A 10,710-nucleotide genomic window follows, 5' to 3' on the forward strand; every position below is an offset into this window, starting at 1 on the left:
GACAGCACTGCTTTCTGCCAGTAGCAGCCTGGTGGGGAGGTACAGCAGTGCCAACAGAGTCTATCTGAAGACACTCAAACAGTCAGCTTGCACGGTCTCCAAAGCCCCTCCTCATTCATGCAAACCCTTAATGACATCCAAAACTCACAATTTCTTTTTCTCCATGTGTGCTTTGCCTGGCTATAAGCAGGTGGGACTGTGAGAACACAGCTTTCAACCTGTCATTTTCAAGATTACCACTCCCAGTATTTGGGTTTAATATTTTATAGAAGAGTTATGTGATTCGCCAAAGCCATCATGGCTGTAAGCTATAGCAGGGTCTTGCGGTCAGGGACACCAGTAGGTGTTCCAGTAGGAACACCACTGGAAGAGCAAGGAGATCAGACTGGAAGACCACAGGAGAAGCTCTCCCATGCAATACCACGATAAAACAGTATACACTTGGATGCTCAGATTTTTTCCTAACATTTCTCACTGTTACCAGCTAGTAGGGTTGATGCAAACAAGGTCAGAGGTAGGCCCTAGGACCTACTCTCCACAGTGCTCCCACCCAAGCTCATCTGAAACAGGGAAGGGGAGAGGGAAACTTAGCAGAAAGGCAAGGTTAAAAGCACAGAGGAGCATTTTAAGGCCACTCAATGAAATGTATCTTTCACTCCTTTACTGGCACCTTCCCCACCTCTTCAACTATTCCAGGGGCAGCAGAAGCCTTGCAAGAAAACCATCTCCGAAGGACACACACTTGCTCAGCTGCTGAGATGCACTCCCTGTCGCCCTCCTACAGCTCTCCCTGAGCCACTTCTGACCCAAGGAGGATGGCAGATGGCAACCATTTAACCCACCTCTCTGGCTGGCGCCTGGAACACTCAGACTTGCTGCAGTTCCCCTGGGGACAGTCCCAGCCCCGCAAGCAGGGCCGAAAGGCAACCTCCAGCTACGCAAATGCAGAAATAACATGCTTTAAGCACACCTCTGAAAAATGTGCAACAGTTTATGCTCTGTCCCATGAGCTTTGCCATACCAATAAGTATACAGTAACACAGCACACTGCTGTTAATTAGTATTAGCACCTGCAACTGATAGTCGAAGTATTCAAAGCCTAAAAGCATCGTGCACCCAAATCCTAAGGAACTGAAGCATCCATCTCCTGCAAACACCTTCAAATGAAGAGCTAACCAACACACCTACTCCTCAAACACAAAGTACTGCAGCAGAAGTCCATGTTATTTTGCATGGTAATTATAGACAGAGGACTATGATTCTTGGGTAAGAAGATTAAAAGGCTGCAAAATCAAATGACAGTACTCACATAAAAGTTCGGGTGCATCAGAAGTGAGGCAAGAGAGACAACCTTCATTCCAGCAGTCTTGTGATTTTTGGCGTCACTCAAGAGTGCATGGAAAAGCCAGGAGAGGAGCTCCCTTCCAATAAACACTGGTCCAGCACCCAAAGCCCAGTGAAGTCCTGTTCTTCCAGGCCACTTGCTACCCAGACAGAACAGCTCAGGTCCAAAGGGGCTGATTAAGGCTGGAGCTGTATTCAGGTGGCAATCAGGTTCAGAGAAGCCCTCACAGATCAGAGAAAGAGATTCAACACCGCAAGACAAGATTCTTTGCAATCTTCTTTCAAACTCACTGAAGAGCTAAATTTATGAACAGTTATGAGGGCTGCAAGGTCCTCAGACTAGCAGAGCACATCTGGAGTTAAACCAGGTTTGCATACCCCCAGCTACAACTTTATTTTGACAGAAGACCTTGAGCACCTCTATGTTCTGCCACAGAAAGGAGTGCTTTGATGCGTCGGCATTACATGAAGGCAAAGCTGCTTTAACCTAGGCCAACTGGGTAACAACGCTGCAAGTCTGCTGGGGCAGGTCCAGGGGAAAAAGCTGTAGCAGACACCTCCATCCCACTAAAAGTGATGATTTACAAAACCAGCAGCACTGCAGGTGATGGTGTATAGCCACTGTTTTAGTACTACAGTCACCATGCCTGGACTCACCTACCCGGCAAGAAAGAATTCAGCCTTCTTGTTAAAAAGATGGCACAGCCTTGTCTGTGCCAAATTAGTACATGAGCAGAGTTGCTGCTTGACCCTTTTTCACTCTATGCGGTGTCAGATGAAAGGTGCCATTTGTCATCTGCACAACATCAGTGCCCCAGGTTAGGACAACCCCCTCTACAACCTATTTATTTCTGTAGGACCAGCCAAGCAACTAGGTCACCTCTGCTAGCAGTGGGGAGACCTGGAACCTGCTAACAGTGCAGTCATTTACTTCCAGATGTAAAAAAATAAAAAAATTGCACCCCTCCCAAATGTCACCATGCATTGTCTAAGGAGTAGAACATGATTTCAATCCAAGAGAATATATTTTTTAGCCATATCACACGTTAATGGGAGCAGCTTTGCAATTGCCCTCTCTGCAACAAGCTTGGGGCACACTGGCCTTAGGTACAGAACTGGGCCGCTTGTGTACTCTCCAACTTTAGCACTAACATATACAGGCTCCAAGAGAGTATTTAAAAAGATCAGTACATGCTTCTGCATGCAAACAACTAAACCAATAGCAAACTCTTCTATTGATTTTTCATATTCCCTTGCATTTATGGGAAGCATATTGACAGCAGGGACAGTCCTGATTTAAATACATCAATGTAGGTATTGTGTTGTTAAAACAGCCCAAGAATTACACAAATAAATGACTGTCACTGCTCACCTATACAGGTTTAGGATGAACTTTCAAGTCAACATGCACACGGCACAGGACCATCTACAAGTTTTTGTGCATTAGAGATAAGAGCAACAATAAAAATCTTGGCTTAAGTAGTAAAAACCCATTGATGAAAAGCACCACATCCGCTTGACCCAGAGCATTAAGAGCATGACACCAGACCATTTTTCCCCCCATTAATTTAACCTTTCCCTGTCCCTCATCTCCGTTGTCTCAGGCTGCCCTGCTCCAGCCCCTGCCCACCTCATGCAGGCGGCTCGGTGGGCTGGAGGTCAGCCCCAAAGCCCCCTGCCAGCCCTGCAAAAGGCCTCTATTCGATTACAACAGTATATGATGTCACGTATCCAAGACAACTAAAAGCATTACAGTCTCCCAGGGACAAAACCACCTCTCGGCCATAGATGTCAGCAAGCCAGGACCTGTTGTCTGCAGAGAAGTGTGGGCAGCTGCACCCACCACCACAAAAGGCACCGGTGATGCTCCCCTGGGGCAGCACCCATGGCAGGCAGGGCCCTTCCCGCTCCTCGGCTTGCAAAGGGGGGGAAATTAAAAATAATTTTTTTTTTTAAAATAAACAACACTAAAATGTGGTTATCGACTTCTTGAAGCCATCCTGAAAACAAAAAACAACAAAAACCCACAAAAACAAACAACAACAACAAAAAAACCAAACCAAACAAACTCGCACAACCAAAAACAAACAAATGAACAAAAAAAACCCCAAAACAACAACAAAAACAAGGACAAGTCCTAAGAGTCATAAGTAAGCTCAAGGGTTTCTTTTTAACCTTGGCATCGGTAGGCTCAAAGGATAAGAGAGTGTTTTCAGGTATTTGCTGAAATACTTCCAAGCCTCTCCCACTTCAATACCCCTTTAATGTCAATATTCTCCCACACCCTCTGATCTAATTAAAGGCAGGAAGACAAAAAAAAAAGAAAAAAGGTAATGAACACCAATTAGAAGGTCCAGTTATAAGGAAAAGTTAAGAAACGTTGCAAAATTTAAAAAGGGAAGGGATTAAACCCTTAGCATAGCCCAGGGAAGGTCAGAGAGTGAGAGAGAGATTTCACTGGAGATCTAAATTGTATGAAAAAAGTTTGGTTTTTTGTTTTTTGAAGTACATATATACACAAACAAGTGGGTTTTGTGATTGAAATAAACGTCTGAAACAAAAATTATACGTCAAGTCACAAACAGGCCCAGGCCCCAATTCAGACCCTGTGCTTGGCCCAGAGGCTCCGGGCCGTTCATTCCAGCGCTGTCTGCAGGGACTTTGCAGTCGTGAAGCCTTTCCAAAGGCTGCAGTCACTGTTGGACAGGGTTCCCTGTGCCTCAGATTTAAAACATGCACATGAAAACAGTGTAACTGAGAAACTGGGAAGTGAAAAAGGAAAAAAATAAATCCAGCAGCAAAACCTAAACTGATAAGAAAAACCCTTGGTGTCACAGAAAGGGAGGAAAAAAACGGAAAAATGCTTTACTGCTAGTAGCAGCTTTTCAAAAGATGAGTTTGGGTCATGTTCCTCAGATTTAGTACATTGCTCGCTAAATGGACTAAAATGCAAAAAAATGTAAGCCATTGATATGTTCACAAGTAAGCCATTTGAGCAAATGCCTTGCAAAATAATTCTGATGCTAATTCCCTTTGCAGGGTAACTCTCTCACATGTTTCCCTACCATCATCTTGAAATGGAAGTGAATATAGTTACATTTCAGCTGGTGTCAGTACCAATTTACCAACACTAGAAAACACAGTGCTATCATTTCCATCCAGCTTTTCTGCCTTCTTCAGCCTTAAAGTACCAGAACTCCCTATTTCCAGCTGAAAACCAAAAATTTGAAGCTTCACCCCAAGTGACCCTTCTGCAAGATTCAGTTTAAAAGCACCATCACAGATGTGGCACAAAGCCACCGCCGCATTACCAGCACAACTCTGTGACCACAAAGCTGCCACCGATCGCTGTTTCCCATCTCCTGCTTCTGAAGCACGAGTTTTGCTCCAGAATCCCTAGCATGGCAAAGTGATGCTCTGCACCCTGCTGAGCCTCCCTGGCCAATTCACTCTTAATTTTACTCTGCAACTGTTGAACTTGGCTTTCTGTTTCCCAATTACTTTATATCAGAATCATCCCTCTGCTTATAATGGTTGTAGCATAAAATTATATTTTCTTCTATATGATGGCTGCACGCTAGGACAACTGGACCAAGCGGGTTTCTCGTATAGAAAAATTGCCCGGTTTAATCATACAGGATCTGTATGTTGAGCTACACCTTCAGAAGATACCAGTTTCTCTAAACACAGAGGAAAGGCACCCATCCTAGCAAAACTAGACCGCCCAAGTCCAAGATGCCATCTGACACTTCTCATATGCCATGGTCAAAAGTTCAAAAGCTTACCAGCTCATACTTCTGACTTCTCAACATCCCTAAACCAAAACAAACTGGCTGATAACTGGTTTGGTGATGGTCCTCACACACCAGAGGATGAAGGATGACTGGCTGCTGCTTGGCAGCAAGCTTCCCAGCTTCCAGTCACTCAGCTCTACTTTGCACAAGTTTTCCAGTTGCTGAGATTTCTCCACACCCAGTAATGAGCTTTTAAGCAACCATATACTTGTCCCAAATCTAAGCACAATCTAATGCAGCAGGAGTGTTAAAAAGGAAGTAAGCAGTAGGCCACACGTGAACTGGGAAACTAAAAGTAGCTACAAACCAGTGAGATAGGAATGCACTGAAAATAATCTGAGAGAAGAAAAAAAGCCTGAGCATGGTATCAAGATAAACTGCTCCAGGAGATGGGCTTTGTGAATACATCCAGTCACACATCACGAAGTCCACAATAAACATGCAATGGCAATTCATACGACACACACTGGTGGGACACCCAGATGCGTCAGTAAAATAACAGGAGGATCGAGCAGCGTCACCCACATCACACCCACCCAGTGCTTAACAGGTGGAAAATACAGTCACGACGACGAAGTCAAAGGTGCCTAATGATGCTGTCCAAAGGCACGTCCAGGCGTGTGGGTCTGTGGCTGTAACGCAAAGACCGAGTTTGTCACCAGCTGTAGAGGAAGGCTCGCACACGGCCACAAGCGCTGCAGCTGGAGGCTGCAGACCTGATCTCAGCCCAGCCCTGCATTTCAAAGCCACCCCATCAGCAAGTCCAGAGAAGCAGCATCAAACACCTTTGACCACAACTGCCATCCTGCAAGGCAGCCAACACACACAGGTCCTGCTGACCTGAGTAAATCATGTTAGGATTTCCTGCTAGTGGGAACTGAGTGAAAATATGCCCAACTTACAGTGTAACCCTTGCAGAGTGTGCAGAAGAGCGGCAGTGGGGGGTGATTTCTGCAGCAGCCAATTTAATGGAGACTCTAACACACCCTAACCTTTGAGAAAAAAAGTAGGGAGCTCCACGTTGAGTTAAACACAAAAGAAAAAAAAATTTGAACATATTAGGGGGGGAAAAAAAAAAAGGTCAAAATCCAGAGAGTTGTCTTTTGGTATAAATCTTCTTACTTGCACAAATTCCAGGCTTCTCTTAAAATGGTCCTGGTGTGTGAGCAACCATTTGGTAAGATGGGTGTTTCCACCCCAGACACAACAGCCAGTCTTCCCGCTTGCCGACTGTGCAGATCTCCAGGCACTCAGCACTGCGGAGCACCCAGCGGCACTCTCCAAAAGCGAGTGCGACCCAAACCTCGTGCTTCTGCAGCCGTAACCTGGAGCACTGCTGTGTGCTTTGACCCAGGATGGTGAGCACGGGATGAAGAGTTCATCATCACAGAGCACGCGCTAAGTCGGAAGGCACGTGTAATATGACAGTGAACGAATAAACACGTATCACACGTTAAGGTCCAGCCAGAAAAAAAACTGAAGCAGCATCTCAGGGTTTTCTTGTTTTACTTCTGGGTATTTTCTTTGGAAGCCGATCTGGTAAGAGGCACATCGCATGCACCCAAACCGACCCTCTCGGTTGCTGTGCTGGGATGCGGACGGGGTTTGCAGCCTGCAAGCATGCACTTGTCGAGAGATGGAGCCGCGTACTGACGTGAGTCACCCAGTGCCGCTGACAACAGCATCTCAGCGCAGGAAGTTGCCCAACACCGTTTCGGTTGTCAAGGGGTGAGGCACATATGCGAGGATGAGGCACTCGCTGCCTCCATCTACTTCCCTCAAAAAAGTTACAATCAATACAGTGACATCCTATATACGAGCTTACACACAATACATCTCATTAGCAGGAGGGGAAGGAACCACAACAGTCATAAAAAGAAAACTCAGGGAGCCAAATGGAATAAAATGGACAGAATTCACACCTGTGCTAAAGAGTAGTGAGTATGCATCCATACCACCGACAGCCTTTACTTATAGGGACTAAAGGCTGCTTTTCATTGATTTACAGCCAGGAAAGGAAAGGTGTATTTGACATAGCTCATTTTGCACCATGGTGGTGCAGTAAGACCACCCTGTTGAGGGAATGATGTAAGAGATGCACAGCAGTGGTGGCTGCAGGCACACCATCCCTCCTGCCAACATTCCTACTTTTTGACACCCCGACGGCTATAATCCCGCTGTCCAGCTCATTCTGATAAGGTAACATGAACTTTTATTTGGAAAAGATCTTCCGTGTGCCTAGGATATTTCCTGCCATAAATACCAGCTCCTTTTGACCCCAACAATGAGAAGCCAAGGAACGACAACGTGGGAGGAAGGTGGAATTACAACCTAGTGAAACCAGCATCAAAACTTCCACCATTTTTATGGGAACCAATGCTTCCATGCAAGAACTGCATCACTTACTCATCAGTTTAAACCAAATCCATGCACAGCATCTTCAAGTGAAAAACTATCTCCTTCATCAAAAAAGTTTGGCTTTGCTCAACGCATCAGGTTTCCAAGCCAAATGCATTGAGCAGGCAGAGCCTATGGTTAAAAGAGATGGTAAAAATGAGCTTCACGTGGCCTTAAGCCTCTGCCTTCTTTCCCAGTCACTACAGCAGCTCACCAGGCAGTCCTTTTTCTAGTCCAACAGGACCACTACATATCCCTGTATCTGTTCTGTTACTGGACTGGCATGTCCTGACACTGAGACAGTTGCTGGGAACGCTGGTGCCTTCCATCCTGAGCTCCCCAGAGGACATGGGAAGGCTCCTCAAGCAGAAAACCTGTGGTGGCTGGAGCTGTTGAGTCAGCATGCTCCTTGATTGGTGTTCCTTTTGGGTAAAACAAAACAAAAAAAAAAAAGAAAAAAAATCTTACTTCTGAGCTGAGCAATCCCCTGTGGAGCTCCTTCTGTACAGCCTCGGCAGCAGCACCCAAAGGGGTCACAACTTCATTTTCTGGTCAAGATGCTGACAATGAAGACATCAGCCAAGTTTCATTGCAGTAAGGTTCTCAAGAGCACTCAAGGCCACACATGTGAAGCAATGTGGAGTCAGTGTCCCCAGCTCCTTCCAGCCCCCTGCTCCCCAGGGCAGCACCGCAGGTAGAGCCAACACAGCATCTCCACCATGCTCTGCAAGCGTAAACACTGTGTGCAGCGGCACTGCTCGTTGGGGGTGGCAGGAAAAAACATGAAGAGCACAGAAAAGTACTATACATATTTTAGGCAACTCGAATATACCAAGCAAGAATTACCACCTCCTCTCTATTTCTACAACACCCAAGTCACGCAGCTGGACACAAGTGTGCCCCTAGCAGAAGCCAAACTGCTGTGGCAGCACATGGCCAAGCTCCGAAATAACATACCCTGGCACTCAGCTAAATTCATCGGCTCAAGCTCTGTGCCGTGTTAATTGCTACTACATAGTTTTCAGTTCAGAGCTGATGCATCCAGCTATCTTCTGCAGAGCTTGGGAAATGTGAGTTAGCACCTGCCAAGAAAAGAAAAACAACTGCAACAAGTTCAAGTTTTCTGACATAACTCTAGCTTAATATATCTGGCACAGATGTAGCACCACAACAGACTTCTAGGAGGTAAAAAAGACCTCAAACAAAGAAACAAAACAGAAGTTAATTGATTTGCACATCGGTATATTACAACTGACCTGTTACCAAAGTCCATGTAAATGCAAGTCCACCGGTAACAAGACTGGGAGAAAGAGTGTCTGTGCATGCATGTATATATATATATATATATATATAAAAACATCTTGACTTCACAAGTTAGCCACAAACCTAACCAAGTGACTTTCACAGCATTCAAGTCAAACATAATTCAGCATTTTCAACTTTACGTTTTGCACATAATGTCCACCCCTAGGCAGTCACCAAGGTGGGGAGGTGAGTTTATTGAGCTCTGCTCAAGGTTACTCCTTATTTTCTGGTTTTAGTTTTTTTCCTCTTTATTCTTCGTTCAGGCCTTGTCAGAATCCAAATCTTTACAAAGAAAAGCCCGTTTCCACTCCCACCTAAACTGGGAGAGCCGGAATATTTGCGTGTCCGAGCAGAAGTAGGTCGGGCAGGCAGCAGGATGCAGCTTCTCAGCCACCACTGCGCTTCACCACCCAACTCCACCAAAAAATCCCCAAAAGCCAGAAAACTCCGAAGGGCCTCGTGCAGATCCCAGCCTCACCTCGAGCACCTCATGAGTAGTTTCCAGAGTTTTACCTCAAAACACGGGACCCCCGTAACACCTCTCCCGCTCTCCCCTCACCTCTACAAACCACACACGCCTCGCACATCCTTGGGGGCTTCCTACCTATTTTGGGGACGCACGGGAGTAACGCCAAAAGGGTGACTATTTAAATAAACCGCTTCGGGGTTTTGTGGGGGTGACGCGGAGACCAGGGGCACGGCGGGGCCGCGCTGCCGGGTCTGTGCCCCGGGCAGACCCCGGCTCCATCACCCCAGCGGGAGGCGCTTGAGAAGCGCAGGCCTGCGCTGCCGCGGGAGGTCACCCGCGTAAAACCCGCGGACGGACAGACGGACGGACGGACGGACGCTCCGCGGAGCCGCGCCGGCAGGAGGAGCTGGGGGGGTGGGAGGGTCCCCGCTCCCGGCACGGCCGCCGCGTGGGGGGGTCCCCACGCACCGTGCGCCCCCCTCCGCCGCCCCCGCGTCGTCCCCGACACTGGTTGAAGAGGAAGCGCCGCCACCGCGCGTTGTCCCCGTGCGGGGGGAGGGGGCGGGTCGCTTCTCCCGCTCCACGCGTGGGGCGCAGCATCCCCGAGGGGGACACCAGCCACTCGCCCCCCCCAGCACCAGCCAGACCCGCCGCGCCGCTCCCCGCGCTTTCCATTCCCTCATGAAAGCTTTCCAGAGCGCTAGAAACAAAAAACCCCAACCCCTCAAAACCTCTAAAACCCCAAAAACTAAACAAAAAAAAAAGGGAAGAAAGCAACAAAAACAAGCGTGGGGAGGGAGGAAGCGGGAGGGGGCCGCCGACTCCACTCACCACGGTCATGAAGCCGTGCGGCCGGCAGCGCGGACACAATATGGCAGCGGGGGGATGTGTCAGGGAGCAGCTGCTCCCTGCGCAGCGGCGGCGGCACCGCCCTCCCCGCCTCCCCATGGCAACCGGGAACAACCCGCCCCTCGCTCCGCCGCCGGTGCCGCCCCCCGGCCCGCCCCGCCCCGCCGGGAGACGCCGCCAGCCGGGGGCCGCTGAAGCAGTGGGGCTGGGAACGGCCCGCAGGCTCCTCATCCGTCCCGAGCATCCTCACCTGCTGCGAAAACTTTCCATTCCCCCCAAAAAAAACAAGTTTAAAAACATAAACCCTCCTTTTAGTTTCACTTCCCTTTCCTCTCCCCTCGCACATCGTGCGCTGGTGTATTTTGCCTATTTTTTTTTGTCCCCTCTTTTTCTCGTTTCTCCCATGACATTAAACCTTCTTTATTATTCTTTTTGTCCTCTTAACAAAGATGAAGCTGCCGCCGTGTTTGCCTTACGTCGTAGCGCATTGTCCTCCACTCGTGCCTTCAGCTTTAAGCTTTTCAGGGCGAGAACTTTGCTGTTTGCTTAGCG

General features: G+C 48.0%; 1 protein-coding gene across 1 annotated transcript in view; it reads right to left on the reverse strand.

The window, feature by feature from the left end:
- FOXN2 (forkhead box N2) overlaps nt 1-10,209 on the reverse strand; it is a 37,148-nt gene extending 26,939 nt beyond the window's left edge. Inside the window, 1 exon segment of the mRNA XM_082047850.1 lies at nt 10,141-10,209. The gene's annotated coding sequence lies outside the window, so the exon portion shown is untranslated.
- Between the last annotated feature and the right edge of the window lie 501 nt (nt 10,210-10,710).

The sequence above is a fragment of the Streptopelia decaocto genome (assembly GCF_964273445.1).
Source record: "Streptopelia decaocto genome assembly, chromosome: 3".
NCBI lineage: Eukaryota > Metazoa > Chordata > Aves > Columbiformes > Columbidae > Streptopelia > Streptopelia decaocto.